This window comes from Canis lupus, chromosome 7 (genome assembly GCF_011100685.1).
Source record: "Canis lupus familiaris isolate Mischka breed German Shepherd chromosome 7, alternate assembly UU_Cfam_GSD_1.0, whole genome shotgun sequence".
Taxonomy (NCBI): Eukaryota; Metazoa; Chordata; class Mammalia; order Carnivora; family Canidae; genus Canis; species Canis lupus.
Window position 1 is genome coordinate 34,436,850 of NC_049228.1, and position 13,545 is coordinate 34,450,394.

At 35.7% G+C, this 13,545-nt stretch overlaps 1 protein-coding gene across 13 annotated transcripts in view; it reads left to right on the plus strand.

The window, feature by feature from the left end:
* Positions 1-13,545, plus strand: part of SDCCAG8 (SHH signaling and ciliogenesis regulator SDCCAG8) — a 236,206-nt gene that overhangs the window by 95,885 nt on the left and 126,776 nt on the right. The window lies entirely within an intron of this gene.

The following is a 13,545-nucleotide window of genomic DNA, read 5'->3' on the forward strand; positions in this document are numbered from 1 at the left end:
AGTGCAGCTGCTTTGGAAAAAAGTCTGGCAGTTTCTCCAAAGGTTCAACATAACCCAGCAATTCCACTACAATGTATATACCCAAGAGAAATGAAACATGTCCCCACAAAACTATGTTCATCAATGTTCATAGCAGCATTAGTCATAATAGCTCCCAACTGGCAACAACTTAAATGGTCATCAACTAATAAATGGCTAAATAAAATGTTATTATTTCTCTATCTCTGTCTATATGTTGACAGTAAAATCAAAAGACATACTGGTACTTTCTATAAGACGGTTGAAACCTGAAAAGAGTATGCTGAGTGAAAGAAGCCTGGCATGAAAGACAACATATTGTATGATTTCACTTGTGGGAAGTGTCCGGAATAGGCAAATCTATAGGACAGAAGGATTAGTGGTCACTTAGGGCTGAGGAGGTTGGGGGTACATGAGGAGGACTGCTAGTGAGCATAGGGTTTCTTTGGAGGTCATAAAGTGTTCTAAAATTGACCAATATCATGGTTGTACAACTCTGAATAGACTAAAACACATTCAGTTGTATACTTTAATGAGAGAATTGTATGTGAACTGTATCAATGACACTGTTGCTTAAAAAATGATCCTACCATACAAGTCATACTTCATCCTAGTCTGGATCAAAGAGACAGAAAGGGGAGGCCATTCAGGCAAAAGGGACAGAATATGCAGAGGCACTCTTCGGTGTGTACCTGCAGGACGAAGAGGGCTCAAGAGATGAGGATGGAAGACTGAGCCCCAGAAAGCTGAAATCACTTGCCGGTAATAGTGATAAACCATTTGCCGTCAGAGTCTGTATTCTTATCCATCCTGTGTCCCCAGGACCCAGCACAGAGAAGGCTTACAATAAGTTTTATCTGTCAGTTGAATGAATGAGTAAATGAATGCATAGGTGAGCTGAAGGATGAACTTCAGTAATAAATGATAATGCCTCGACTAGAGGACACATCCTCTAACTCCTAGTTCATCTTTATTTTGCTATGGCAGGCAAAAAGTTGTAGGCAGAATCAAGATGAAACTAACTTCTTTTGGGACACCTGCGGGGCTCAGTCAGTTAAGTGTCTGACTCGATTTCAGCTTACGTCATGATGTCAGGGTCATGAAATCGAACCCCATGTCTGGGCTCTGCACTAGGTATGGAATCTGCTTAAGATTCTCACTCTGCCCCTGCCCCTCTCTTTCTCTAAGAGAATCCAAAAAACAACCCCAAAAAGCCCTTCTTTTATAATAATGTTCCTTTTTTTTTCTTTTATAGCAGTTAATTAGTATAAAATTTGACTTTTTTTTTATTTTGCCACTCTAATAGTGTAAAATGGTATCTCATTGTGGTTCTCATTTGCATTTCCCTGATCATTAATGATATTAGACCTCTTTTTGGGTACCTCCTTGCCATCCATATACTCCCACCAGTTATATCCACTCCTATACTGTAGTCCAAGACACTATCTCTTTGTCAGTGTGATAGCAAGAATGTCCTAACTGATTTCCCTTCCCTCTGTTTCTCCCCATTTTAGTCCCTTTGCAGCCAGAGGGACCCTGTTAAAACTTATGCCAGATCTTGTCACTCTTCTGATTACAACCCTCTAGTGGTTCCCTATCTCAGTTCTGGTAAAAGGCAAAGTCCTTACAGAGATGTACAAGGTGAAAGTGCTACACAATTTGATCCTGTTTCTCTCTGTCTTCATCTCCTACTTTTCTCCCCCATCTCTCTGCTCTGGCTACACTGGCTTCCATGGTGTTTTGCAGACACATCAGATAAACTCCCACTTCAAGGTCTTGGTACTTGATGTTCCCTTTGTCTGAACACTGTTCCCCACAATAACTCTGTGGATCACCAGCCTTTAAGTCGTTGTTCTAATATCTCTAGTGCTTCAGTGTCTTGCATGCAGTTAGGATCCCATAACTGGATGGATGGGTAGGTAGAGTGGTAGCCAAGAGGTTAGGCCCTGAAGTAGATGTCTGAAGTCAAATTCTTACTTCACTACCTACTACTTGGTGAACTTGGGCAAATCACTTAAGATGTCCAAGCCTCAGTTTTCTTATCTGTAAATGAGGATAGATAAAATTAACAGTTTTTTTTTTAAGATTTTATTTATTTATTCCTGAGAGACACAGAGAGAGAGAGAGAGAGAGAAAGGCAGAGATACAGGCAGAGGGAGAAGCAGGCTCCCTGTGGGGAACTCGATGTGGGACTCAGTCCTGGGACTCTGAGATCATGCCCTGAGCCAAAGGCAGGTGCTCAACCACTGAACCGCCCAGGCATCCTAAAATTAACAGTTTTAAAAAACTTTTTTTTAGTAAAGACTTATTTTTTATTTTTGAGTAAGAGCATGTATGAGTAGGAGGAGGGGCAGAGAAAGGGAGAGGGAGGGAAATTTCAAGCAGACTCCCCACTGAGTGTGGACCCTGATGTCAGGTTGATTACATGGCCCTGAAATCATGACCTTAGCTGAAATCAACTGACTGAGCCACTCAGGTGCCCCTAAAATCACTACATTACAAGGTTTTGTAAAATTTGAGATAATCTGTGTTAACCCCATGACACAGTACACAACAAATAATAACTGGTCTATTAATGTTAATAACTTATTTTTTCTAATGTCTTGATGACTGCTATTCTCCACCCTTATCTCTTTCTCCTGATTGTGTTTTATTTTATCTAGTTGCTTTCTAGAACCACAATAAATGAATATGATTTTTTTGGTATGACCTGACCAGTCATCTGAGCTTACATTAATCTAACAGCAGAGCCAGTTATCATTTTGCGTTATGTGTTTATCAAACATTTCTCACTGTGAATTCTTATTGAGCTTCAGTTCAGTTAAAACTCCAAATGGCATGTGTCTGCTGCCTGACATCGGACAGTAAATATAAGTATCTGCATTTGTCTCCCTGAAAGTTGATAATTTTTTTGGACCTATTGTGTCAGCTGGTCTGAACCACTTTGGATTCTGTTTTTGACATCTCTACATAATAAATTAGACTCTCACATCTATGTCACAGGCAGATTTGATCAGCACATCATTGGTGTCCTTAGTAAAGTCAGTGGTTTAAACAGTTTAGCACACATGACAGCGCAGAACCCGGTGACCTCCCTATAGCTGGATATTTTCATTCTGTCTTCCATATGTTTTCTTAAACTGCTGGTTTATTTTCTTGTTTGAGAACCAGACCATATTCCTTCCTCAGAATAATTTTAGTCAAATCAAAGCATTGACTTTTTTACCTACTATGTACTAACAGTGCATGCAGGCACCAATGAGCCAAGTGACAGATTAGATTGATGGCAAATACTGAAGAAATTAGGCAGAGATCGCTAAGAACTCAAAGTGCCTTTGTACATAGGGATCAGATGTATAGTTGGCAGGTAAACCTGTGTTGGTAAACTCCCCATGGAAAAGGGATGGGCCTGCCTGATATTCCAATTTCTTCATCTAAATAATCTGGATAAATAGACTACATTGGAAATTTGAGGAATTCAACTCTGTAAAATCAGTTTTTCAGATTTCTTTTAAGTCCATTGACCTACTCTCCTTTGAAAAGCATGTTCATGTACATTTATCAAATCATTATGCTGTATACCTAAAAGTACAGTTGACCCTAGAACAACATGGGTTTGAACTACTAGGGCCCACTTATGCATCGATTTTTTTTCAATAAGTAGTGTCCTATACGTGTATTTTATCTTCCTTATGACTTTCTTAATAACCTTTTTTCTTTAGCTTACTGTGTTGTAAGAATGGTATATAATACATAGAATATACAAAATATGTGTTAATCAACTATATTATTGATAAGACTTCTGGTCAGCATTAGGCTTTTATTTTTTATTTTTGTTTTTTTTTTTTAGCATTAGGCTTTTAATAGTGAAGTTTTGGGGGAATGAAAAATTATATGTGGATTTTCAGCTTTGTCAGGGGCCCACACTCCTAACACTCATGTTGTTCAAGGTCAGCAGTAAAACCCTGTTATATATCAATTTTATCTTGATAAAAAAAAACATTCCATCCTAATCATTACCCAATATTTCTCTGTTCTTTGCCTCCTTCATTTTTCTTTTTGAAAGTGAATGAAGGCAAGAGTTCTGTTATTTTTCTAATTGTCATAGCATATAAGTTTAGTACTTTATATGAAAGTGTCTTCTAAACTATGAAAAGCTGTGTGTATATATATATATATATATATATATATATATATATATATACACACAGCCGTCATGATTGAATACATGGTCAATAAATTGAATAGATAAATTTACTTCTTTGTATGTGGATGCTGCTAATGTAAAAGAGTCATACTCAAAATATTTATTAACTAAAACATCTACTTTACATTAGAAGCTTCTTGCCAAATTAGTCAGAAAATATAGGTTATTTTTGAGTTAAAGCAAAGTACAATAAATTCTTAAGTTCCCCAAATAGATTTTACAGAAATATTTCTATAACTCACAGCTAAAGTGAATTTTCTAAAAACTCCCCATAAGGTGAGATCACGTACACCATGTCTCAGTACAGAAGGATTTTTTTTTCAATCAGTTATGTCTCTAAAAATAAACCCAGTTTTGTTGTTAAAATTTGCTGTTTCCTCTTCACATAAGACCGTCTCATTAATTTCAGTGAAAACCGTCCAACAAGATAAGGTTACATTGTCCAATTTTCCAGTGGAAGAGAATCCATTTTGTGTCACGAGCAGAGTAGCAGCTAAGAGGTGAGTTGAAGACAGACATGCGGTTTCAGTGGTCAGAGTATTTTGAATCCAAGCATAAGTGTTCAGGGAAGAGGTTTGGATGTTCTAGGTGTAGTAAAACTCTACCTCTCTTACTCTCTTTAGAGTTTTATAGCCAGAGCATTGCTGTGGATGTTCTCTGTCATCGGGTTCACCAAGGAGTAACAGAAAGTGGGGAGGTGGTAAAAGAGGGTGACCTCTTGGAGGTCCAGTATACTTATATGGGACAGAAGGGGGGCTAAATTCCATCGTCCGTACCGTTAAGTGGTCTAGACACCTTAGGGGAGGGTTTCCTTTTTCTCAGTCTTTTCAAACTGATTTTGTGAACAATTAAAATATGATTTCTTATAAAATCATTCTGTTTCAAGTGGAAAGGCTGGGAGATTTTAAATAGGTCTAAATGTTTGAGCTTTTCTTGGTTTGAGAGAAAAGAAATATGTTATTTGGCTCCAGCACCTATACTAAACAGTAAAATTGATAAAAAATAAAATCCTATAAAATACATTTTTTAAATTAAGAAATGATATATATGGTCTTATAAACCTAGTTTTAAAAAGGGGATCTGAGTCTTAAATTTGTTCTGGTTGTCAGAGATTGACAGAATTTAACTAATAAGAGAATACACAGAGCACAGAGAAAAACTTCTTGTTGAATAACAGTTGTCAGAAAAGAAACAGAAGATGTGTCTTCTTTATTGCATTAAAAAAAATTAATTATTGCCAATAGAAGCTTGTTGATGCTTGTTAACTGAGTTAGCATTGTGGTTTAGCATGATTCCACATTTGAGTGGAAATGGAGTTCGGTGAAGAGTCCAAAACCTGGGTTCTAGTCCAGCTGAGAGAACTTCAATCGATTGTTTGATTTGATCCCACTGGACCCCAATTTTCGCATTTGTAAAGGGACAAGTAGACAAAGATGATAATTGAATATCTTCTACCTCTCACTGTACCTTTTTTTTTTTTTTAAGGCCTGTATTTTTATTAAAGTCTTGATGTAAACAGGGAAGTTAACACCCAAATGCTTTAGGATCCTCCCAAATGTTTTAGGGCCCTTTTGGTAGGAGCACATTTTAGATAAAATATAATCAATTAGCACAATACTTAAGGAAGAGGAATTTTATTTGACAAATTAAAGAATGCACATCAAGGTCTTGAAAGTTAGGTGCAAAATAGTCCTAAAGCTTTCTTGTGTTTTCCTTTTAGGAATCAGAATATTTAACTGATACTTTTCTGACAACTCCTAAAAAAGTAACATTGAATATAATAGTTATAATTTGTTCTAGTTGAAAAATAATAAAAAATGCGTGCATTATCTAAGAGATAAAATAGTTTTGCCACAACTGCCTGCTTTTTTTTACTAAGAATAAATGGGCAGTTTATTTTCACACAATTTTTAATAGCTGAACCATAACTGAGAAACCATGCTTACTGTTGGAATAGCAGCAGACTTACTAACTCATTTTCTTTGGAAATTGTCATTTAGTAATTGTACTTTTATGTCTACTCAAAAAAATTTTTGGTTTTGAAAGGTATACTTGAATATTGGTATTCCTGTAATTACAGTATTTAAAAAGCATTACATTTGAAGCAGAAATAGAAAATCTAGAAAACCATTGGAATTCTGTATTGCTTTATGTCAATAGAAGCCAGTAGAATAGAAACCTTTATGCTGTAATTCATGTAAGGTAGTTGTCAATTTTGAAAAAAATTTCAGAAATTAACTATTTAATTTAGGATGAGAAATTATATCCTTGATGTCTTTTAAGTATTTTTAATCTTATCATGAGAACCTGAAGGTATTATAAATATATTTAATAATAAAAAGATGTTTTCTAAACTATAAAAATTTCACACATTTAAATTTACATATAATTTTTCCTGTAGCAAAATCAGATAAAACTTTTAGAATAGCAGTAGTTTCAGTTCTTTCAATTTATTTATCTTTATAGATGGTGAAAATATCTTTATCTTACTTGACAATGCCTTTCATTCTCGTTTTTTAAAATTGTTTTAGCATGTTTTTATATTTAATCTTGTTTTTTATTTGTGTTTGGTTCCGTTTCTACCAGTGGGGAATACTGCAGTAGCAACAACACTGTAATTAGTAGTGGGCAATATGACCAAAGTTATTTTAATCTTATATTTCAGTATATTTTCAATTATTTTATCATAAAATATTAATAGCTTTAGTATTCAAAGATACACAGAATAAGATGGCCCAAAATATAGAAATGTAACGTGAAAATTGTGGTTAGACTTCATTTAACATGAATCCTGGAGCCTTAATATTAATACTTACAAGATATTTTCTGCTATAAATTTTTACAAGAACTGAATAAGAATGTTGCAATAATTTCTGTTATTTACTGTAGCCCAGATGCTTGTAAATTTGAGGAGGTAATATGAAAAATTAGATGTATCATTTTGTTTTTCTTTTTTAATCAAAATATAGGAAATTAGTTTACATTTTAATAGTTATAAAGGACAAGAAAGAGTGAGATGAAGAGTGGACAGATTGGAGATGTATACATGTATGTAATTATCTGGTCATCTGGATTATATACATTTTAAAAAAGTATATATATACTATACAATGTCCAGCACATAGTAGGCACTCAAAAATACTTCTGTTGAATTGAGGACTTGGGAAGAAATTATTTACAAGAATTAACAGTTTGTTTTCCTAAATTGGAATTATTTTATTTTTGCTGTGGGTGATTTTCTCAGTTGGTGATAAAATAATTTTCAAATGGTGACAAAAGTCAACAATTATAATGAACATTTGAGAGTAGCCATTTATAGATACTTTTCTTGAGTAATTCTTTTATCTCTCAGCATTTGTACTAGTTGAGTAGTGCCTCTTTCATAAGAGAAAAAAACATATGAAATAATTTTTTGCCCTTAGAAGAGACCTACCTTTTAATATAAGGATGTCCCATCAGAAAAAGGATCTTCCTGTTTTTATTATAGCTTATTTTGAGAGAAACAATTCCAGGTTTATTTTTCTTTTGGGTGTACTTACTGTAGCAAGTAAAATACTTTTAAAGTTCCTTAAAGAATTGGCTTACAGTTAGTCTAACATTTTTAATATGAATCACATAGGAAGTCACTATAAAAGAGAATTGCATTATTTATTAGGAACTACGGGTCCAAGAGTCCTTTGTGTTGGTGACTCACATCCCAGAAACCGGAGTTGTCTTCACTTGCCACCCTCCTGCCTCTTGGTCCACATGACCCCATTTCAGGGAAGAATGGAAGGAGGCACAGTTTCTTCTTGGCCATTTTTTTTTTTACTAATATCCCTTGTTATTTTATTAAATTAGCATTTGAAGTTAATTTGAATATATTACATATACTTAAAACATACATACACATATAATAGATTATAATGTATAACATGTACATATTTAAATGTGTATGTATTTAAATATATGTAAATTATTAAATAATTCATGTAATACATATAAGTTCCCCATTTTATTAAGATACAATTAGCATTTAATACTATGTTAGTTTTTGGGGTGCCTGGATGGATCAGTTGGTTAAGTGTCTGTCTTCAGCTCAGGTCATAATCCCAGGGTCCTGGGATCAAGTCCCACGTCGGGCTCCCTGCTCAGTGAGGTGTTGGCTTCTCTCTCTCTCTCTCTCTCTCTCTCTCTCTCTCTCTCTCTCTCTCGGTCTGCCCCTCCCTCCTACTCTTGCATGCTTGCTCTCCTCTCTCTCAAATAAATAAATTAACTTAATTAAATATTAGTTTTAGGTGTACAATATGATGATTTGATATATGTATATATTGTGAAATGATGACCACAATAAATTTAGTTAACATCCATCACTTCACATAGCTACACATTTTTTTTCCTGTAAGGAGCACTCCTGAGATATATTCTCTTAGTAACCTTCAAATATACAGTACAGTAATGTTAACTTTAGTCATCATAGTGTACTGAATCCCCAGATATCTTATAACTGAAAGTTTGTACCTTTTGACCCCTTTCAACAGTTTGGCCCACCCCTCAGTTCTATGAGTTCAGTTTGGATTTTTTTTTTTAGGTTCCACATATAAAGTTCCACATATTTGTTCCACATACAAATACCACAAATGGTATTTGTCTCTTTGTCTGACTTGTTTTACTTAGCATAATGCCCTCAAAGTCTATCCATTTTGTCACGGATTTCCATCTTTTTTTATGGCTAAATATCTAAAATCACCTTTTCTTGATCTATTCATTCATCCATGGACTCATAGTTTGTGCCCCTATCTTAACCACTCTGAATAAAGCTGAATTGAACATGGGAAATGCAGATATCTTTTTGAGATGGTGATTTTGATTTTTTGATTTTGTTTCCTTCAGATAAATTCCCAGAAGTGGAATGGCTGGATCATCTGTTAGTTCTACTTATAATTTTTTGAGGACTTTCCATTACTGTTTTCCATAGTGGTTGCACCAATTTACTTTCCCATAAGTTAATTTTATATATTCACATTTTAAATGTAAAATGGATCCTCCTTTTATTAAATTGGAATGTTAAGCACATTGCCAACATAAATTTCCTTCTAGAAAATAAGAAGCCAAACTGTTACCTATTTAAAGCCTTCCTTTTAAAAAAAAAAAAAAAAGCTATAACATGGCGGGGAGGATACGCCTGGGTGGCTCAGTTGGTTAAGTGTCTGCCTTCGGCTCACGTCATAATCCTGGGGTCCTGGGAACCAGTGCCACATCAGGCTCCCTACTCAGCAAGGCGTCTCCTTCTCCCTCTCCCTCTGCCCCTCCTCCTGCTCATGCTTTCTCTTTCTCTCAAACAAATAAAGTCTTAAAAAAAATAAATTTATAACATGGGATGGTTACAAGATACTAAAGGATTTTCATATTATGTACACAGGAACATAGACCTGCACCGGTCTTTTTAGTTACATTCTCTCCACAAACAATATTACAAGACCTGTCACATTTCAATGTCCCAATATAGCATTTTATGGTACGTGCAGTAGAATAGATGCCATGGCATGACCAGCTATGTAAAGCAGGGGATTGCCAAAGATCTGAAGTGTTTTAAGTTTATTAAAATTACTCCACTAACATAGCTCTCGTGATACAGCTATGAACAAAACAGAAATATTCTCTTGGATGATAATTCAATTAGGTTGATTTGTAAGAGATCAAACATTCCTAGGAGGTTTTTACTTCTAGAGATATTTAAACCTAGTAGTTCCCCTGTCATTTAGTCAACTCACAGTTGAGGGGACAAGGGAGCCACAGGGGGCAGTGTTAAGAAGCCATTTTCAAATGTTTGAAGTTAGAGCAGACCCTTGATTATTTGTAGGGACAAATCCCGAAGACTTCACAATAGCAAAAGCAATTAATTCCTCCAATTAAATACAGTAATATATAAATGACCCCTTCAACTTCTAGAATGTTTATAAATATAGGAATAAAATTATTTGTGAAGCTATTGAAATAATTCTATTACTAAAATAAACTCAGTTTATTTCATTAGAGTGAAGTGACATATCAGGAAAAGGTTATGTCTAAATTCAGTTTGAAAGGGAAATATTCTATATGGTCATAATTACTTTTGAAAATCTCATATATTGTTCATAATGAGCATAGTCTACAGGGATTTGTATGCATTAATTTTATATGCGTTTAAAGTATTATAGTCCTCCCACATTGGAGACATTCATACCCTTTCTCAGAAATTCTAATTCATGTTATTTTATTTCCATTGTTGGGACAGATTGCCATTTATTCAGACAGGGATCAGATAAAAACAAATTGGCTTATGTTTGGGGGCCCATTTGTATGAAAAATACATCTGTCTCTTAGATGAAATTGCATTTAGTGTGGTGGGATGCTTATAATGTAAGAGGTATACATGTGCTATGATTGACCAAAGGCTCAGTATATTCATGTCTCAATCTTCATATTCATTCCAAGATGTTCACTCACTGAGTTAAATGGTAGACAGAGTTATGTACATTTCTTCCATGTCTCTCTTGGTGTTTTGCATTGTGGCTCTACTATGTATTCCTGTTGCTGTTAACATTAACTGTAAACCATCTAATTCTGTGATCATGATGAATGAAGACAGGATGAAATGTACCACACAGCAGGGTGATGTGAGATCCTACACACTGGGAGCCCTTGGCATCAACTTACAGAAAAGAACAGGGGACCTTCAAGGTAGAAAATGAAGGATTCGGTTTCCCACAGGAAGCAGGTGTGTCTCTCAAGGTGGTAGATTCTTTCTTAACATCATGATTGATAGCTGTCATTTTTTAGTGCAGCTCTCAATACTTTCCTGGTGTTGAACCAAATTTATTCTCAGATAATTTTCAAACTTCACATCATTGGTACATCTATCAGTAACTGGTATGGTCAACAATTAGCAGATTTATGTATTTGACTATTTCATTAATTTAAGAATCTAACATTGATTTTAGCATTGTGTTCCTTAACTCTTTTTACTCAGTGTGGGGTCTTCATTATCCCTTGTAATTTGTGATTTGTAGCTAACTCACCCAGCCATTCTTAGCCATGTTCTTGTACCTTAACAACTCTTTTGCAATGGATCATTAGAAAAGATTGTTACCTCTTTTTTTTATGGCTTTCCAACATTGCCTCTTATTTCAAATTTTACCTCACCCAGGGCCATCTTAATGCTGCTTTATATTCCCAACAATATTATACTGCTAACATAAGTAGACATAAAAGGTCAAGATCTCTCTCTCTCTCCATGGTGTTTACAATGTGAATGGGTGAGCATATGAGTATTTGAACAATGTTAATATTTTACCCTTTTATTTATTTATTTTTTTAAATATCTTACTTAGCTATTTAGTTTGAGAGAGAGAGAGAGCAGGGGCAGAGGCAGAGGCAGAGGGAAAGAGAGAGTCTCAAGCAGGCTTCACATGAGCGTGGAGCCCAACACAGGGTTTGATCTCACAACCCTAAGATCATGATTAGAACTGACATCATGAGTTGGATGCTTAGCTAACTGAGCTACACAGGCACCCCAATAATTTACGTTTTTATAATTTTTTTAAAGATTTTATTTATTTATTCACAAGAGGCACACAGAGAGAGGCAGAGACATAGGCAGAGGGAGAAGCAGGCTCCATGCAGGCAGCCTGATGTGGGATTCAATCCTGGATCCCAGGATCATGCCCTGAGTGAAAGGCAGATGCTCAACCTCTGAGCCACTCAGGCATCCCTAATTTGCCTTTTTAGAACATAGAAAGAGCATGAGAGAATTCAGGGCACAAAATAAGGCACCTCCATATTTTCAAGAAATATATTAGACTCTATGAATGACTTAATATTTTTTTATCTGTGATAGGTAGAAATTTTCACTCATGAGAATACAAAGCAAGCCATTTCTCTACTTCTCACAAGAATAAAGCATTTATTAAAGCAGTCCAAAAGAGTAGAGCTATCACCTGGGCTCTTTTTGGTAAACTGACTCCAGAGCTAAAAGGATTCTTCTTTTTGCCTTTGAATCTCCTGGCATCACAGAACAGTGGTATAAGCTTGGCTTCACCAAAATGTCTGCTGTATTGTCACAGTGTAACAGAACCTGTTTTATTTTAGATGTCTTAAATTTTTCTTTTCTTTGGTTATGTACTTTTAGAAAGATACTTCTTTTCTGCCATGGTCCCTTCTCATCTGTTTTAAACACTTGTTTTGGCTGAGAGTTACTTTAGCTCCAGGGAAGTGCCTCTGAATATAAGTGATTAGTTCATACCACTTCCCTTAATGTTAAGAAAAGGCAAAAACAAACAAACAAACAAACAAAACCCTTTTGTTAAAATTTTTTAAAGAACATTTGCTTAGGGGGGATCCCAAACCCAGTGGTTTGGCGCCTGCCTTGGGCCCAGGGTGTGATCCTGGAGTCCCAGGATCGATTCCCGCGTTGGGCTCCCTGTGTGAAGCCTGCTTCTCCCTCTGCATGTGTCTCTGCCTCTCTCTCTCTCTCTCTCTCTCTCTCTCTTTTTTCTGTTTCTGTGTCTCTCATGAATGAATAAATAAAACCTTTAAAAAAAATAAAAGGAACATTTGCTTACAATAAGGATGGATTTAGTAGTCACATGAGAAACAATTAGAAAACTGAAAAGTTTCATGAAAAAGTTACATACTGTATTGGGAAGGCTAAAAGGTCAATGCCACATTGGTTCTTATGCTAGTGTGGAGTCACTGTGTTGTAAGCAATGGAAACTGTGACCTGAGGCTAAACACACCTCACTCCACTTCTTGAGATCAGCACCACTAAATTCTCAAAGAGAAATGCTTCTTCAAAGTGAATTTTGGCTGGGGCTTTGCAAATCCCAGTTGTCATACTTGCTGGTGTGGTGTTTGATCAAGGTCATCTGAGTTACACTTCTTCCAATATCTGTTTTCCATTCTGAATTGTAGGTCAAGAGGTTTTAGAAAGCATATTACATCATTTCCTCTTTGTCTTCTCTTAACACCTATAGGGTTTGTTTAGGGAGACCTATGTGGTTTAGTAGAAAGACTGGAGAACTTGAAATCAGACTAACCCACTTTTGGATTTTTTTTTTTTTTAAGATCTCATTTATTCATAAGACGCAGAGAGAGAGAGAGACAGACAGACAGACAGGCAGACAGGCAGAGGGAAAAGGAGGCTCCACGTAGGGAACCCGATGTGGGACTCAACCCTGGGACTCCAGGATCATGCCCTGGGCCAAAGGCAGGCACCAAACCGCTGAGCCACCCAGGCATCCCAAGACTAACCCACTTTTGAATCCCAGCTCTGCAACTATAGAATCTTGTATAAGTTGCTA